Source organism: Cuculus canorus, chromosome 11, assembly GCF_017976375.1.
Source record: "Cuculus canorus isolate bCucCan1 chromosome 11, bCucCan1.pri, whole genome shotgun sequence".
In the NCBI taxonomy this organism is placed as follows: Eukaryota; Metazoa; Chordata; class Aves; order Cuculiformes; family Cuculidae; genus Cuculus; species Cuculus canorus.
The window spans coordinates 12121450-12138603 of record NC_071411.1 but is presented as its reverse complement, the minus strand read 5'-3'; the positions used below and the strand labels follow the sequence as shown (position 1 = coordinate 12138603).

Sequence of the window (17154 nt, the reverse complement as noted above, 5' to 3'; positions counted from 1 at the left end):
GTGTATAGATTTTTGGGCCATTGTGTGATGTTAGTAAATGTCACTCTGTAGTTTAATAAGCTTTTGCAACTCTGTAGTTTAAATGCTCTGTCTTTGGACTTTGTTTTTCTCTGAATAGAGCTCGGAGCTTAGGAGTGCTTTGAAACAACACTGGACAGGTCTTATTTGAGGGCCAGAGTACTTGAATGGGTTGCATGAAATTCTATAGTGCTTAAAGTACATACAAAACATACTTTTTTTCCTGAGTAGGCAGTAAGTCTCAAAGCAGAGAAGATACCAGGCTGTGAAATATGGAAGTGTCTCTCATAAGGACAAGGTATATTCTCATTAGACTTGACTGAGAACAGCACAAGAAGAAAAGAGCAACCGTATCTGCTTACCTACGTGTTATAGATATTCCTGGAGCCACGGAGTCAAAGGAGTAGAATAAGGAAAATGTAACATAGAGGAAGAAGAGATGGTGAAATATCAATATGTCATTAGATATGTACCTGAGGGAATTGGCATCCTACCCTGCAAAGGTACAGTAGGATTGTATTTTGAAGCATTCTGCTTCCATGGAAAACAGTAAGTCTGAATTAAGCATGTGAAATGAGTAAGGCTTGTGGTTTTCAGCATTTTTTTCATAATTGAAAGAACTTGCCCTTGTTTCAGAATAAAAGACATCCCCAATGAGCACCAGTTGTGAAAGGGCTGATGTGAATATTATGATGATAATTTATTTTCTTAGGAATGTTGTAATTTCAGCATTTCTGTAATGATTATAAGCAGATGCAGGAAAGACTGTGAGACTGCCTCAGCGTGTATCACATTAGCAAAAAACCCAGTGTACTTAGTACTATGTGTCAGGCTTCTGCAAATACATACATTTTTCTATGAAAACATAAATAAATAAACCCACACTGAGGTCTTGCTTTTTCAAGACCAAAGTTTATAAGTTAAGACTTTTAATCTTGTTGCTGAAACCTGACCCCATTGCCAAGCTTTCCTAGCACAATTAAGCAAAACTTTATCACTATCCTGTAAATCCTCTAAATAATATTTTTGTGCCTGTTGCTTATCATTCTTACATTTTAAACACAGAAACCAACCTGATTTTACCGCTAGAACAGGCGATGGGGTAATGTCCTCTATGTCCGTTTTCCCTTATAGAACAAAAATACTGAGTACTTGTAGCCGTGGTCTGCTATTTATGGAGGAAAACTTTGAAACACGATTGAAAACCTTGATATTCAGAGCTGTTGCAATTCTCTTTCAAAACAGTGTAGCTTTATTAAAAGCAAAAGTTGAATTAGTTAGTAGATGTTCTCCATACTCTGGGTGCGATAGCTAACAATGCATTTCCTAGAAAACGACCATGTGCCAGTGCAATTGAAAGCCGAGGGTTTATATTGGATCTGCAATTGCTTAAAAGCATGCATGAGGGAAGACAGGGAATGCAGTGAGATGAAATGCATTGAGGTGAAATGCATTGAGATCTGTACTGCTGAGCAACAGCCACAGATCTCTATCGGCACGGCAAAATCAAGCAAAGGAGTGTTTTGACTGACAATCTTAAAAAGAACAGTATATCAACATAGGAAAAGTACAGAAATGTGTGGTTGTCATGTAAGCACATGGCTCCTGCCCAAAGCTGGAAAGACCACTTCCAGGCTTGGAGTGCATTGAATGCTCCAGCATTTCTTGTTTGAAGCTCTTGGGCGGTCCTTGGGTGGCCAGTCATGCATCTCGGAGGGCACCTGTGCTGTACTTGCCTTTTCCAGGGGTAGTAATTGAACAGGAGAGAGATTTGGACAGGAGCACCCAGTAGGTAGTATAAAATGTAAAACTTTACACTCAGAAGTAGGCTGTAAGAATTACTTAATGAAAGGTTTCTTTAGATTGCATAAAGTAATCCCTGATACTCTCTGATACAGTGTTTTCTGTATGCTTTAAATGCTTTATTGCACATAATTTGAATCCCTTTATTGCTAAGAGTGATAGATACCATTTCAGATTTTCTCTGCTTTAGTTTTGGTAATGTCATTTCTGATTAAACTTGTATGGTATAGCATATTGAACCATTAAATAGTTAAATTTTTAATGAGCTCAATGAAAATCTGATTGCTTTTGGGTTTCAAAGTATCAATATCTTAGCTGAACAAGTCAGACCTAATTAAAAGAAAGCACTGATGCAAGAGCTGCCCCCTTTTTACTGCATTCCTTCTCTCTTAGAAATACGTATCCAGTTTAAAGCAAAGCATACTTCCAGCTACCCAGGCTTTTTTTTGCAGAATATAGCAATGACAGGGATATTTGATTTCCTTAAGCTGTTAATTCCTAAGCTGCAATTTTATGTATTGACTTCAGCAACATCATACGTTTGGCTTTGAACCAATGAATCAGAAGAATTTTGAATGTTCAGCTCAATACTGCTTAGTTAATAGTTCCAATGGTGCAGCAGACAGTTTTATTGTACTGTAGGAGGCAAGCTATAAATCACACGTAAGACCTGCCTGTATTTATTGCAAAGAAAGCCTTTGTTAGAGATCAGTTTTATTACAATTAAAAGGTAAATATTCTCAAGGAACCTATATATTAGTTTTGCTTGTAAAGCAGAGGGCTGCACTAGTATCAGTCTGATTTCATGTTGGGAGAACAGTGATTTAATGTTAGAGGGAAGCATCAGAATGATACCAAAGAAATAAAAGTATATCTTATGGCAAGATATAAAATGCAGTGTTGTAGATTTTAAAGGAGATGGCAGAATTTACAGAAGCTGACTATCCCAGGCACTTGGCAAATGGACTAAAGAAGACAAATTTAAGGCTTGCCAGAAGGAAACCCTATATCAGGGGATAGAAATTCAAGTGCTCTGCAAAGGAAATGTAAATAAGGCAATAGACGTCTAAAAGGACTGTGGTCAAATGAAACGCAGAGAAGCAGCTTTGTGCTGAGGAGAGAGGATGTGTCGTACGTAGAAAAACATCGAATATAAGAACACTGGAAGGAATTTGGGAACAGCTGTCATGTGCGCTGGTAAGTTACTGGACAGACTATTATGAAATGTGAATAGTTTATAGTGAGAAGAGATCTTTAGGAGGTAATTGCCTATAGCTACTTTTTGATGCCTAAACATTTCTTTAAAAAGTCTACATAAGCTAAAAAAACAGTGTAAAAAGCATACCCTATAGTTTTGTAGTAAGTGGTAATACTCACCCTAGGAGATGTAATAGCATTTTGCTGTTGAAACGCGGGGTCTTTGCTGTTTTCTATGCAGGCATTTGCTTGCTAGATGTCAGTAGATGAGAAGAAATTATCTGCACAAAGTACACGATCAAAGCATGGCAATTTATTGTGATGAGTATGACGGAAGTGTAGAGTCTTTCTATTAGACAAGGACATTTTTGTGCATGGTTGATGACTACACAGATATGGATAAATGTGTTTAGTGAAAAGACCTTGTGCTTTAGTCTTCTAGCTGAAGAATCAGAGCCCAAGTAACATGCCTAGAAGTTGCAGTCAGTTTGTAAAACATGTTTGGCACCTGAATGCAAGATTATACTAAGCAAGGTCGCTAATTAGTCATACTAATGACAAAACTACCCTTTCAGCTCTTCTAGAAATTCAGATGTGTTGAAGTGTTTAGTTTTAATTCACTCTTGGTGTGTTTATTACAAAGGGAAACTGCAATGCCCAAGACATGCTGGACAGGCACCTTCTTTCCCCTGTTCCCTATAGAGAAGGTACTCTGTTGTTCTAAGCTTTTTCAAACGACACACTCAGTCTGCCAAGCTTACAGAGTTAAAAAAAACTTTAAACCCATATTTATAGCTTAAATGATACAAGCAAGTGGAAAAGCAATTTGATATTAAAAGTAGTGAAACTATACAAGATACTACTCAAGAAACATATTTGAGGGGATGTATCATGTTGCATTCATGATAACAGATGTTATAAAATTACTTTGGTTTTCTGCAGTGTTCATTTCTAAGGATTATTGTGTGAAATATGTGATGAAACAGAAGTACCAACCTCTGTTTTCATCAGGAACGTAGACTCGAGACTATCCAATATTACCATTTTGTAAGTTGTACAGAGAATAGGATCGGTGTCCTACTAGATAAAATCTACGGTGTTTCTTGAGTTCTTTGCTGAAGTAAAACCAAGCAGCTGCAGTTAATAAAGAGCTATTGGTTGTCCCACGACTGTCTGGAAGTATTCATTCACCAGCAGAGAGAAATGACATTGGAAGGAAGACAATAGGATAGTTGCTGAGTTTTGCAAAATCAGCAGTGTTGTCCTGCACTAACACTGGAAATATTGCAGGGCTTTCACATTTGTTCAAGATGTTGTCTTTAGGAAGAGCATGACACAAAATAAAAGTCAAACCACAAAGCATTCCATATTAGACTATGCCAGTGTTTTTTCATAAGTTAAAAAAGAAAAAAAAGTTTAATTAAAATTGCTATGTGTTGTGGAATTTAGACAGCATTGGTAAGTGTAGTGTGTATATTTAAACATGCAGTTTCATTTACCTTTTTGTCTTGACAAGTGCATTTTCTGATTTACTCACAAAGCTTCAGATCCTAGTTAAGAAGAGAGCGGACGTGGCTTAATGAATTTTCATGAAACTTTCACAATGCTGAGTTTATTTATTATAGCCCTTAAACTGTGAAGTTCAATATTTGGTCCAGCCTTCTTCTAAATGAAGGTTTGGTTTCTAAAAAGATTAATTTCTTTTCAAAATTGAACCTAGATAAAGTTAATAAACTTGTGTTAAAGAGCAAAAGGTTCCACACTGTGTTAGTACTCCCATGGAAAGTCATTAGGCACAGCTCTGAGGTTTTATGCAGCTGAAGGTTAAGTTAATGGACACTGATTTAACAGAACTTCTTTTATACCTTTATACACAGAGTTCACCTCTCACTGATATTATAAATAATTCTGGAAGTATCTCTAACTTTTGCAAGTGGGGCATGAGAACCTAATCAGCTTAGATGGCTGGTGAACTTCCCTGCTTATAAATTATGGATTTGAGAAGATTTGATGAAGTTGTGTATCTTTAGCTGTCTGTGTGTGTGTGTGTACTCACCATCTGCCCTCAGGAGAGGGATGATAGAGGGTCATTAAACCATAATGGTATTTACTGGAGTGGAAGCACCGGAGACAGCCGGGTGACCACATCCCAGAGTGAAGAAACAGGAAATAATTTAAACTCTCTTCAGAGGCTGGAAAAGTGTAAACACCACTTGAAGCAGCAGATAATGTTAGGAGTATGCTGCAGCTCTTAAACACAACCTGGGGAAGGAAAATAGCTAGGGGGTCACAGAAATAAGGAAGACTGGGCTGATGCTGTAGAAGTAATTTCTTCTCTGAGTCCTTGAGCTTCTTCTGGATGAGCAAGAAACACAGGTGGGCTGCTATTCCTCAGGGGAGAAATCAACCACTGGTTTATGAAAGTTGTGGTTTTAGCCTGTGCTATTTAAAATGAAAATGCACTGTCTGGCTGTTTCTTAGTAGCCCAAACCCTCCTGATTATACTAAACATCTCGTTCTTAGTATCAAATGGACATAGCATTTAAAAGTTAAAGATACATACATGAGGGTTAACAAGGTTTTTTTGCATTTTTCCAGACACATAACGGTGATGCATCCTTAAACGTCAATTGACTTAGAATATCATTTAACCTTACATCAATATTAGGGTTTAGTGTAATTCTCCCACAAGAATTCTCCAGAGTGATCTCTGTGCTTAATATTAAAGTACAGTTTGCTTTCAACCTATTATTCCCTTAAACACTGTTTCTTTCCACATGTTGCTAAGCTCTGTGTAAGCATAATCACAGTCTTACTCATTATAAAATGATGTCTAACATTATCTGAGCAGCAACTAGCACTTCAGAAAACATCTATGAAGACTTTCCATCTGCTTTTCCTCTGGCACTTCAACCAAAATATTGTCTTTCATAACTGTGTGTACCAAATGATAATGGTCTGTCCTCAGATTGAGGTTGGTGGTTATAGATGAGCATTGTGATAGGCTTTCAATGTGCTGCTATTTGTCTACTCTCTGAAAATTAACATCTTAAAGTATATCATGTAAATTCTCCAAATGACTATGGGCTAAATTTATCCCGTCTTAACTAGTGGTTTTTATTGGCTACGACCGATCTTGGAGATGCATGAAAAATCCATTCTGCCTAGGAATAAGTGTAAAGTGTTATGCTGAATTTCAAATCCAAATGGCTTGCAAGAAGTTTTCCTGCTATAGATGGGCTTTGGTGAACAAGAACTAAGAGGAGCCTGGAAACAAAAAATAAGTCAAGGAGTTTTTTGTTTCTCAGGAGGTAATAGGCTGTAGTGAAACATACTGGAAAAGTAAATATAATTGTGAGGGATTTGCTGCAGAGCTGTGGAAGTTCTCTGATAACTTGTCTTTTAATGTGTAAGTTTGACCACCTCACCTGCACTCTACTCACTAATCTATAGCTTATACTGCTGCCTTCCATGTCCTAAGCCTGTGAACTGTTGGAAACATCATCTTTTTCTATTATGTTAGAAACAAAAATATACTTTTCCTCCAAATATACCTATCATATTTCTTAAAAATGAATCAACAGGAAGAAAAGCTAATAAACCAACTGTCTTAATTGGAGACTTAGAAAAGGTATTTGGTCTTGAAATCATGTCTGATTTGAAGTATAATTTCTTACATTCCATCGTGACCAAATATATAAATTTAATGAATTAAGTTTTTCATCAATTTGATGAGTTATGCACACCTGAGTATAGCTTTTCCATTTTGCAAGATGTCAGATTTAATGTGCTGCATGTATTACAGTGGTTCAATATCATGTAAACAATATATATTGGCTCTTTTCTTTCTCTAAAGTTTTGTATGGTTTAGTTAAGTAACTAAAATAGTTGGTGGTTGAATTTGAGAAGCATTTGATTGCAAGGCATTGATGTGCAGTTGCTCAGGAGCTCTACCAGAATGTCAGCGTGTACCAGAAAAAGGGAGAGGATTAAGTGGGTTCTTGGAATTCTCTAAACAAAGGTGTTTTCTGAGTTAGAGTTTAAAGAAGGGTGATTCTTAAAAACAGATGATGATTGCTTGGCCTGGCTATCTGAAATGCTTTGATGTGCTGTGGAGAACCTGGAGCTGAGTGAAGGAGTGCCAGATGAGATGGTGTCAGAGCTGGAGACAGGACAGCCTCAAATTCATGCAGATAAGTCGCTTTATCTTGAGTTACTTTGAATTATCCTTTGCTTCCAAATTGTTTAGCATATGTCAGCTGAGGCTTTGTGCTAATGCTGGTGAAAACACTGGCAGTACATCTTGGGGACAACCCCTTGACAGTGGGACTCGCTTTACTCTTTGGATGGAGGGGCTTTGCTCCTGTGCTCCAGGGACATGATTGTTCTGCAAAACTTCTCCAGCAGTACTTGAGAGGTTGATAAAACAGAATTTGTCAAAAAGCTTGTGGAGCATACAGAGTTTGAGGAGGCTCTGTTAGTTGAGCTAAACACTTTCCTAACCACTCTCTAAATGACTGCATGTAGGTTGAGTGCTGAGTATAATTCTGCGTGCATAAAGAAAAATCCTGACTGAGCTGTTCAGACTCCAGTTTTCAGTTGTGTTGTGCAGTGTATTCTGTTGGGATTTTTTAAATCCAGAAAAAAAACTTCACCATTTTGAATAATCCCTCATTTTCTGTGCCTGTGTGTGCACCTCATGCTCCCCGGGTCGCCAGGAGATACCTTTCTAATAAAGTCTGTCACTAACAGATGTGCTCCCGCTTTAGAAAATGAAATCGGCAGAATTGACATTCTGTCTATGAGGTCTGAGGAGATGTTTCAGGCAGGAAATGGGTCAATACTCAAGATAATACAGTGAAATAATTTGAGGACGTGATTTTTCAGGGGTGTGTATATTTCTTGGTTTGAGAAAAAAGTTGTTTGCCAGTCAATTACCTCTACCCTGTGTTGCTGTTCTGCATCTACAAGGTGACAACTTTTAGTCTTAAAACCCTGTCCATTTTGTATTTTCTACTTTGTATGTGGCAAAGCTAATCAATATGATAATTTCAATTCCCAGTCAAGGGTGAAATTCTTATATTATAGTTTATAATATTTAAGTTCATTTCATAGAAATGTAGGCCAGAGAAAAACACCAGAGAGATAAGTGTTGCAATAGCTCGCGTGGCTCACACCCACTTGTCCCAGCTTGAACACGATTTGTCCCTGGAAGGACAGTGTACTTTGTCAGATAATTTGGCTTGCTAGGGTTATTAGTAAGTACATGTTAATGGTGCTTAAAGATGAGCTTAGGGGATGGCTCTGGACCTTTTATTTATTTTTATAAGAGCACAGCAGCTACTGGTTTTGCAGTCATCCAGTGCATTTAAATATTCCTGCAGTGACTGCAAGGTCGGCATTGCTAGCTGTAAGCCCACACATTAGAGTTAGCAGACAGAAGGAACAAACAGATAAACTGAGACATTTAAAACTAGTAACTCGGTAGACTGAAATTAAACGGGTTTGTATCTCCAAACTCAAAACAATTCAGTCTTGTCATTAGCACTCAATAGTGGTTCCTGCTGTGCCTTCGCTGCGGCTTGCTTTCTCATGCCTAGTAATTTAAAAAAAAAAGAAAAGAGAAAAAGGAAGAAATAGGATTTTTCCTGCTGTGTTTCTAACTATCCACTGTGCCGCTTTGCCTTCTGTCTCAGGTTTTCAGGGAATCCAGAGCTTCCTTGCACTCCTCCTTCCACTGCAAAGGCTGAAATCAGTATACATGCATTGCTTATAGAATCTTCCTCCAAGAAGAGTCCGAGACATATCTCTGCTTATCTCCTGCTGCCCAGGCTCTGACTCATGTAATGCCACTGAGCAAGTTCTCTTACAAGCATCACTTTGATTGAAATATTTATCTTTCTCCTGTTTTATCTATAACTTCTAGCTCACTTTGAGTATTTCATGGAGTTCCCCTTGATAATGTGGTAGTTGTAAAATACTGGGGAATGTAATGGTTGTGCCTTTGGCTGCTGATTTAATTAGAATAAAATGAAATAAGGGATGGATCCTTGATAAATGTTGGCTAAGATTTATAATGTGTATAGCACTTTTGCAGTGGGTATCCTATTTATAGAACTAATTTAACTGATAAATTCTATGATGCAGGTATTTATCACATTACAATATTTCTTCCATCCAGTGCACAGTTTCTAGTATTTCCACTATGGTCTTACACAAAGCCCATTGGAACTAATAGACTTCTATTAGCATGAATGATCTGTCAGTCAGGCCATAAAATAGGCTATTTCTGCTCACTGGTTATAGCTATTATTCATTGTTTTAACTGTCTTAACAGGAGATAAATTAACATACTACTGTTGTAACTTCAATTGTAGAATTTAAGTTTTACTACATGCAGTAAATTCTTATCTAGCTATTTGAAAGATCTCTTTAATTATATGGCAAGGGAGAACCCTAATATAATCTGTCTGTCCTCCTTGTTCACAGATGGAGTCTCAAACCGCCCCTCAGGTCTGGTTCTGCTTCTTTTTAAGAGTCTCCTACCAGCTGTAGTGGTGATGGTGTTTCTTGTGCCATAATGTCAGTGCCTGCTCACACACTTTTTTTTTTTTCCCCCTTCTGGCTGTGTATTTTGATTTTGGCGCCTGCTTTTTCTTCTGCTCCCAGATTTTTCTCCTACCAGACTACGTGCCTGCCTCATGTCCTTGTTTCTGCCTGCCAGCAGTATTGTTCTTGGGAGAGTTTCCTTCCCAAGTCCTCTGTCACTCCTGCTGTAACACCCCACCATAGTGGATGGCTTCTCCTTTCCTGGTCCAAAGGAGCATCCGACCTCTGAGGGAGGGGGCTGTGTGGCACTGTCAGGGGTCTAATGCCAGCTTGTCAAGGACACAGCTAACGCCCTGAGTTAGGACTTCTCTCCATCACCAAAAAGCATCCACCTGCTCTTAAATAACCTGACTTTATTTTGTTTTCAGGCCTGTCTTTATGATAATGACCTAGAAATGGCTAACTGGGAAAAGCCTCGAATAGCAGCAGAACTGTTAGGGATCTGTGTCTTCCTGTGGAACGTTTATGGTAAATGACAAAGATGACAATTTCAGCCTGATCAGATTCCTAACTTCAAACCAATGAAGCTGAAGTGGGTGATATTTTTCTCAGGCATGCTTTTCATCCCTTTCTTAGTCTTAGTTTTCTAATTCTATGCTCCTTGTTTCATGTTTTTTGGACTCTATATTTAATTAAAGATTTTACTTGTTTTTTTTAAAAAAAGTTGTCCTAGAAACACCCTAAGAATATCTCTAAGAAGTTTTGCCAAATATTGCAAGTATTAAATTTCAGTTGACAGCTCCACCTATGCAAAATGGAAAGTGGAAAATATTGACTATGACTGGAAATAAGTTGGCACATAAAGATAAGATTCAGATGAAGATTGAAAAGTTGATGATTAGCATTCTAGGAGATACTTAGGAGTGTAATAGGCACTAAAAAGAAATGTTTTGTTACAGTACAAGCATGCGTGTCTTGTGTAGTTCAATAGGTAGTTGGCAAGAGGTGAACTTCTGCTACTTCTTTGAAGAAGAAACTCATTGTGATCTCATCATCCTGTTTATTCATGCTGACTCCATCTACGCAAGGTGGCAGAAGAATTTACTGTTAGGAGAAGGGCTTTGCAAAAGGCTTGAAAAGCCATACATATTGCCTGTGCATTGAGACCTGGCTTCATCTCCCTCCTGGCTCCTTTCCTTTCCTCCTGTGCTGCTGTGCTCTCACCCTGAGTGATGAGCAGTGGAGCTTCAGGCAGCAGCTCCTGGGCCACTGCTTTGACTTTGGAAGGGGGAGCAGCTTCTAAGAGGTAGCGGGCGCATGCTCTGCTCCTTACAGCCACCAGTCCCACGTCTTCTGCTCACAGGAGTGGAGGATAGGCAGAGCCCTAAGCCGGGGATAACAGGAACACGCATTTCTGTACAAGCATTTTGAAGCTGTTATACGTAAATCAGTGCTACAGTCAAGTTTGCAAACCTTATTTCCTTTCATCTGTTTCCTATGACAAGAAAATAGAGGGCTTAATGTGATATCTCAATAAATCCTCATGGTACCATCCAGCCATTCCTGAAATGCCATGCGGCTCAGATCAATTGACATACTTATCCACTGCAGAGATGGTTCTTGTTCTGTCTGCCTGCGGAGTTGCTTCCTTCAATAATTGATATTCCAGATTGGAAAAAAAAAAAAAAAAAAACCGAACCCACAACAAACCAAACCTGTGTGCAGTGTCCCATTCCTTTGTGTACCTCTGCCAGCTGCTCGGTGCTTACCAGCTTGACAGCCTCTGGCAATGAAGGAGTACACAGACAGTATTTCTTTTTTTTTTCCTCTTTCCTAATAGAAGCCAATACTTGGTGCAGGGATATCTTTAAACAACTATATTACTACTATGAAAAAATGGCAGAGGCAGAAAAAGGCTGTAATATTGCATAATCTGCATAGTCAGTGTAGGTAAATGCAAGCATGTTCTCAGCCCTTTAATAGGGTACTGTAAACATGCAGGTTTTTATGGCATTCAGCTGAAGAATAGCTGCCATAAATTATATGCAATGCAGTTTCTTTGTTTTCGTTCTGAAATTTATTTCCTTTTATGTTTAGTAATTAAATTGGAGCAAAAAGATTGCATTATGGAGTGTACCAAATAATTGCAGTGGTTACATGGATGTGTCACAGGGATCACTTTATTTTTCTGTGCATGCTGCACATTGTTGGTCTGCCAGCTACACTTTGAGTCGCTGAGATGGGTCATCTCACCTGAAATAGCCAGGAACTCTTACCCTCCCCTTATTTCATTGAATGTCACTTAGATTTCAATCAGTTTTTAAATCGTCTTTTGTAGAAATTTATTGTCCCAGGAGGACACACCTTGTGTTTTCAAGGAGCTCCTACGTGCAAAGCCATACGTGGTCATGACTCTTCCAGCTTGGGGTGTCCCCAGCCCTTTGCTTTGCATTCTAGGGAAGGGCTGGGCAGGTGCAAAGCCATACGTGGTCATGACTCTTCCAGCTTGGGGTGTCCCCAGCCCTTTGCTTTGCATTCTAGGGAAGGGCTGGGCAGGTGGGGCTCAGTGGCCGTAACCTCTGGCCACATTAGGCAAGCGCCTGCTGCTGTGTCCATGGCACTTGTATTCAGCTGTAGTCATCTGCAAAAAATTTTTAGGTTTCAAAATCTCTGATGAAGTTCTTATGTACAAAGACACCACTAAGTTTTCTGTTATAACCTATTTATTCTCAGAATTCCAACTCGAAATAATAACTCCAAATGACATCATTGCCTGAGCAGCAGTGCTAATTTCTCTTTATTTACCAAGCCTTACAGAGTTTGTTTCTCCATCAGAGCTGCTGTCAGTTAGCAGTATCACCATGGCAAATAGACCTCTCCAGCATTTGTTTACTTTTGACTGCTTGGTTGTTTGGTTTGGGAGAATCAACTCTCTCAGTGGGGAGGAAAACTTTTGCCTTCAGTCCAGTCCAGACTGAAGATCTGAGCCATTCCAGTCAACTGATTTCAAGGCTGAGTTGTCCTGTTGCATATGTCCGCGTTCAAGGCAAGACCTCTATTTATCTGCTTCCCTTTTAATGTCTTTGGGGATAAGCTTTTTTTTTTTTTTTTTAGTGAAACTAACACTTCTAGGTGCAGAGGGCAGGCGATTTGATAGTGAAATATCAAAAGCAGGATTTTGACTTATGTATCTTTTAGTGGGATGTCCCTGCCCATGGCAGGGGGGTTGGAACTAGATGATATTTAAGGTCCCTTCCAACCCAAACTATTCTATGAGTCTATCTTCGGTTTGGATTTGCAAAGGAAACTGACATCACCATTTCTGCAGTAAGAAAAATCCCAGAGGATGTGCAAGAAGCATTCACTTGATATCCCATGCGTGATTCTGGCCTCACTGCTGGAAATAGTCCAGTGAGAACAGGAGGAAAAGCGGGTTGGAAGTCTATAAATTCTTGTGTTTCACTGTGTTGTCCTGTTTTGTGGGTTTCTTAGTTTCACACAAACAGCTGAGCCATTTGGCTTCGCACTGTAAATTGTGCCACAGACAGACATAAATGTGGTGAGAAGTGGAGCACCAAAAGCAGGAGGCTGCAGGTGGGAGAGCCGCCGAGAGCGGCTGAAACACAAGGCTGAAGGCAAGGGTCCTGCTACTGCCTTCAAAACCACTTAAACTTACTGGAATTTACTGTTGGGACGGTGTACGTAGGATGTAGGCAAACTGCAGAAGGGACTGTGAAGGCACGTGTGTTAAGGAGGCCATGTGTCCTGGGCTTTTCCTCTCAAGGAAACAGTTCACTCGGAAGACAACCTGCAGAGCAGGGAATGCTTTCTGACACCTTGCATCAAACTCTTGTCAAGGCTCATTTGTAGTACAGTGTTTAAACCGCCCCAAGGTGTTTTTTGTCTCTTACAAATAAATTGACAGCCAGAGGCAAGGGTAGAGCAGCCACATTGTGTTTTAAATATGCATACAGAAATTCACTTTAAAAGCAATGTAATTAAGAGTGCTGCTAGTACACACCGAAAGTTTCTCCTGTAACTTAGTGCAGCGTTAAAGATTTTCATGATCTCCCATCCAACTCGAAATGTGGTGCAGAGCAACCCCACCTCCAGCTTTGCACCACTGTGAAACCGATCCAAGCTACAAGATAGCCTGTAAGCTATGTAATATATTAGTTTTATGTAAATTGTATAAACAGTGTATATATATTGTTTTGGGGTTTTTTCCTTCCGTCCATAGTTCTGGTCTTCCTTACCTTAAAATTTGCTAGAAGAAAATACTGAAAAGCTTTGAGTGGCTAAAAGTCTTCTCTGAATTCAACAATAACCAGCTACTCCCTGGGCATTGCATCCTCTGAGACCCAGATCTAGGGCTTGAGGTTCATTATATGAACCTACTTACTGCCAGTAGGTTAGAAAAAAAAGTATGTTTTGCACATGGTTGATCTGTATTGTATTGCATCGCTCCTTGAATAAAATAATTATACAGATAATGCTAAATATAGCCAGGTACTAGATGGGCCCATTAAAAATATATCTATCTTTTAAATTATTTTTTAAAGAAGTGTGAAAAATGAGGTACATTTATGACAAAATAAGGTTAGTGGATTTCTTAGAACTTTATGTAAGTTTCCCCAGACTGAGGTTAAAATCTATTTTTTATATTTTATACAGCTTCCAGCTGCTGTACGAGGCTTATTTTTCTCAGTAAGAGAAAATATATATGGCTCACTGGATGTCGTTAGTTGGAAAAATCAAGGAATATTTCTTTTTGACTGAGTAAAGCTTTAATGGCATCCCAACACAAAGTGCTAAGCTCCTAACTTCATGCTTGGAGAAGTCAGCAGCTCCTTTCAAACACTCGATTCCAGGCAACTTTTTAAAATGGAATTTGAAAAGAAAACAAAATACTAAATCATGTGTCATGTATCTCAAAATGGTCAGTGGGTTGAGGTTTTGTTTTTTCTCTTCCCTAGATGATTTTTGTAATTTAACTAAACAGTTAAAAACATTTCTAGGTCCAAGCATCTCAATTATCTGAGTTTGAAACCTGCCAATAGTGGGTGATGAGGGAATTGTTGTTTTGACAGCATGCATTCCCAGGAAAACACTGAGCAGGAAACTGGTTTCTTTTCAACTTTTCAAAGTTAATAAACCCGTTCTTCGTCTTCTGAATTCTATTTTATACTCTTAAGAAACATCCAATTTGTAGCACTGAAGGAAGGTAGCACACTGGGCAAAGTGCTCTTCATAATGTGCATGTGTCCAATAGGCTTGATTCCCCCTGTGGAACTCCTGTGGAGAGACTCCTTTTGTCTTTGAAATAAAATGGTTTATTTTGTAAGATCCAGAAGTGAAAAGTTAAATATCACTAAGATGCTAATTTTAGAGGTATTACAGAAATGCCTTCAATATTTTCACATCCTGTTTTTTGTCTCCTGGACCAGATAATGCTCACTGATAATGTGTATTTTGAGAATGGATCTATTCAGAAGTGAATGATAACTTTGAATGTTACTTATCTGTCTTTGTTCAGAGAGTGGAACTGTCTTGATTCATCATCTTGAAGCAGTGTCCTAGGGGTAAAAGCAACTTCATTGTCAGGCAGAGTCCCTTGAGCCTTGTTTCTGTGGTGCAACATTCTATTGAACAGAGGCAGCAATAAATTAACCCATTTCTTTTGGAAATTTATGATCACATGTCAGATGGATGTTAATACGCCACTTGGGCTGGCAGTTTGGTTTTGCACCCTGGAGTCTGCGATTCATCTGTATTCTCTGGAAAGAGGCTACTTGGAGACCAGGATGGTCTGAATTTGCTTCAGAGGTGGCTGCAGGGTGCTGCCTGGCAGCCAGGCTTGTCGCATGCTCTGCTCTGCATTCCGGTCTCTCCCTGACAGTCTGTGCTATCAGAAAAAAAAAAAAAAAAGTGAAAATTGAGCATGTAATGGGCTTCACAGACCGTTTCCGTTGATGGTGGATCAGTGATACAGCTAGCAGAGAAGAGCTGGGCCAACTGAATGCCAACTCAAATATCCTTTTAAGTTAGTTTTGCTACCCCCAAAGCTGGTATTTTATGCAGAGTTTATCATTTATTGCTTGGATATATGGGATAGCCATTCATTTTAATCTTGCAAAATACTGCATTGAAAATTTTACTCTGCGTGAAGTTGGGGATTGTTTTTAAATTGATGACTTTTAAGGTAACTGTTCTAGACAGTCTTCAGTAAAAGGCTGTCTAAAAGAGAGTAAATTCTAATTTGTAGAAAATGTCAGACTGTGAAGTTTCACTGCTTACAGCGTTTTATTATGATGTTACTTCTGGTTTGAGCAAAGTGCTTCTCCCCCCACCTACTTCTGTCTTGAGAAAATCTGGATGTAATCTGATAGGTACTGCCTTGGGTGAATGTTTCTGGATATATATCTCTCTCACAGAAAAGGTAGAACAATACAGGGTGACCCTTAATTAACACTAATAGCCTTAATTTAGAATTATCTTTAGTCACCCAGATTTCCTTACCTAGAGATGATTTATTGCTACACATCATTCAGGTTTTACAAGGCATTAACAGTTTCCTGGGGGCAAGAGACAGAGTAAAGGTTGTAATAGGGTTATGTGTGGTAGTTAGTGGCTAGTAATTAGAAAGCTTTAATTACTGTCATTTTTTTTCTTCAGTGGAAAATCGTGCTCTGATTCACTGTTTCAGAAGGTGAAGAGACATGTTGTGCGACTGGGAATATCCATTGTTTGAGATGGATTGCTGCTTCCACAAAGTTGGTTTTGGTAGTGATAAAGGTGTGCAGGGAATGCTGCAGCACAGTAAAATGTAGAGTGCGTGCCTGTTATTACCTGACTATTCTCAGAGTCTCTAATCAGACTGTGGCATTAGGTTCTGCATAAAAATAAAGTAAGTATACTGCTTCTAATCTAACGAGTCAGAAAGGGATGGTGTCGGCGATAGTGATTTCTGTACATCTTTTATTACTTCGCCAACAAAGACTCTTCCTGCCTGCCCCATTACTAACAGAGCTGTCTGCACCAGACAGTTTCTCAGGGATATATAGTGTGAGCGTAAGTTACAGAGTACTTATAGCAGAAAATCTTAAGTGGAAGAAACTATATTTAAATGCTAGTGGTCATAATTCACAACAGTGGGTGCTTACTGAGTTATTTCTTCAGCAGTCTTTGCTAATATTGTTAGAATTATATTTAATCCTTTTTCCCATGTGCATGTGTACCTCAGCATCTTCCTTGGGGGACGACTGAGCTGTGACAAGTGTGTGATGGGGAGGAGGTAGCTCAGGCACAGTGCACACCAAAGGCTCAACAGCCTGACAAACACAAGTGACTGGAGTGAGTTCAAAGTTGCATCTGTTGAGGTGCTATAACTTCCTTCATACAGTGATATGAAATCTCTGTGTAGTGAATTTGAATGAATGCCCAAAGGAAGAAACTGTAAAAGCTGGCATTGTTGTTTTTTTTTCCAGTCTTTTTTTTTGGATAATTAATTTTTTGAAGTGTTTCATTCCTGTTTATCATAAGCATGTCTTGGAAACATGCTGTGTACGTGTCATTTGTTTTATCAGG

The 17154-nt window shown here is 39.0% G+C and overlaps 1 protein-coding gene and 1 long non-coding RNA gene across 7 annotated transcripts in view; one reads left to right on the top strand and one right to left on the bottom strand.

Annotated features, from left to right (window-relative positions):
- The window catches only part of LOC128853274 (uncharacterized), a 30261-nt gene extending 26939 nt beyond the window's left edge, over positions 1 to 3322 (bottom strand). The window contains exon 1 of the long non-coding RNA XR_008451707.1: positions 3199 to 3322. This is a non-coding gene — a long non-coding RNA (uncharacterized LOC128853274). The remainder of the gene's footprint in view (positions 1 to 3198) is intronic.
- LOC104063581 (contactin-4) overlaps positions 1 to 17154 on the top strand; it is a 334408-nt gene that overhangs the window by 147295 nt on the left and 169959 nt on the right. The window contains exon 1 of one of the 6 annotated variants that reach the window (XM_054076802.1): positions 2724 to 3018. The exons of the other annotated variants lie outside the window; for them this stretch is intronic. The gene's annotated coding sequence lies outside the window, so the exon portion shown is untranslated. Of the gene's footprint in view, positions 1 to 2723; positions 3019 to 17154 lie in introns of those variants that run through there. 6 annotated transcript variants of the gene reach the window in all.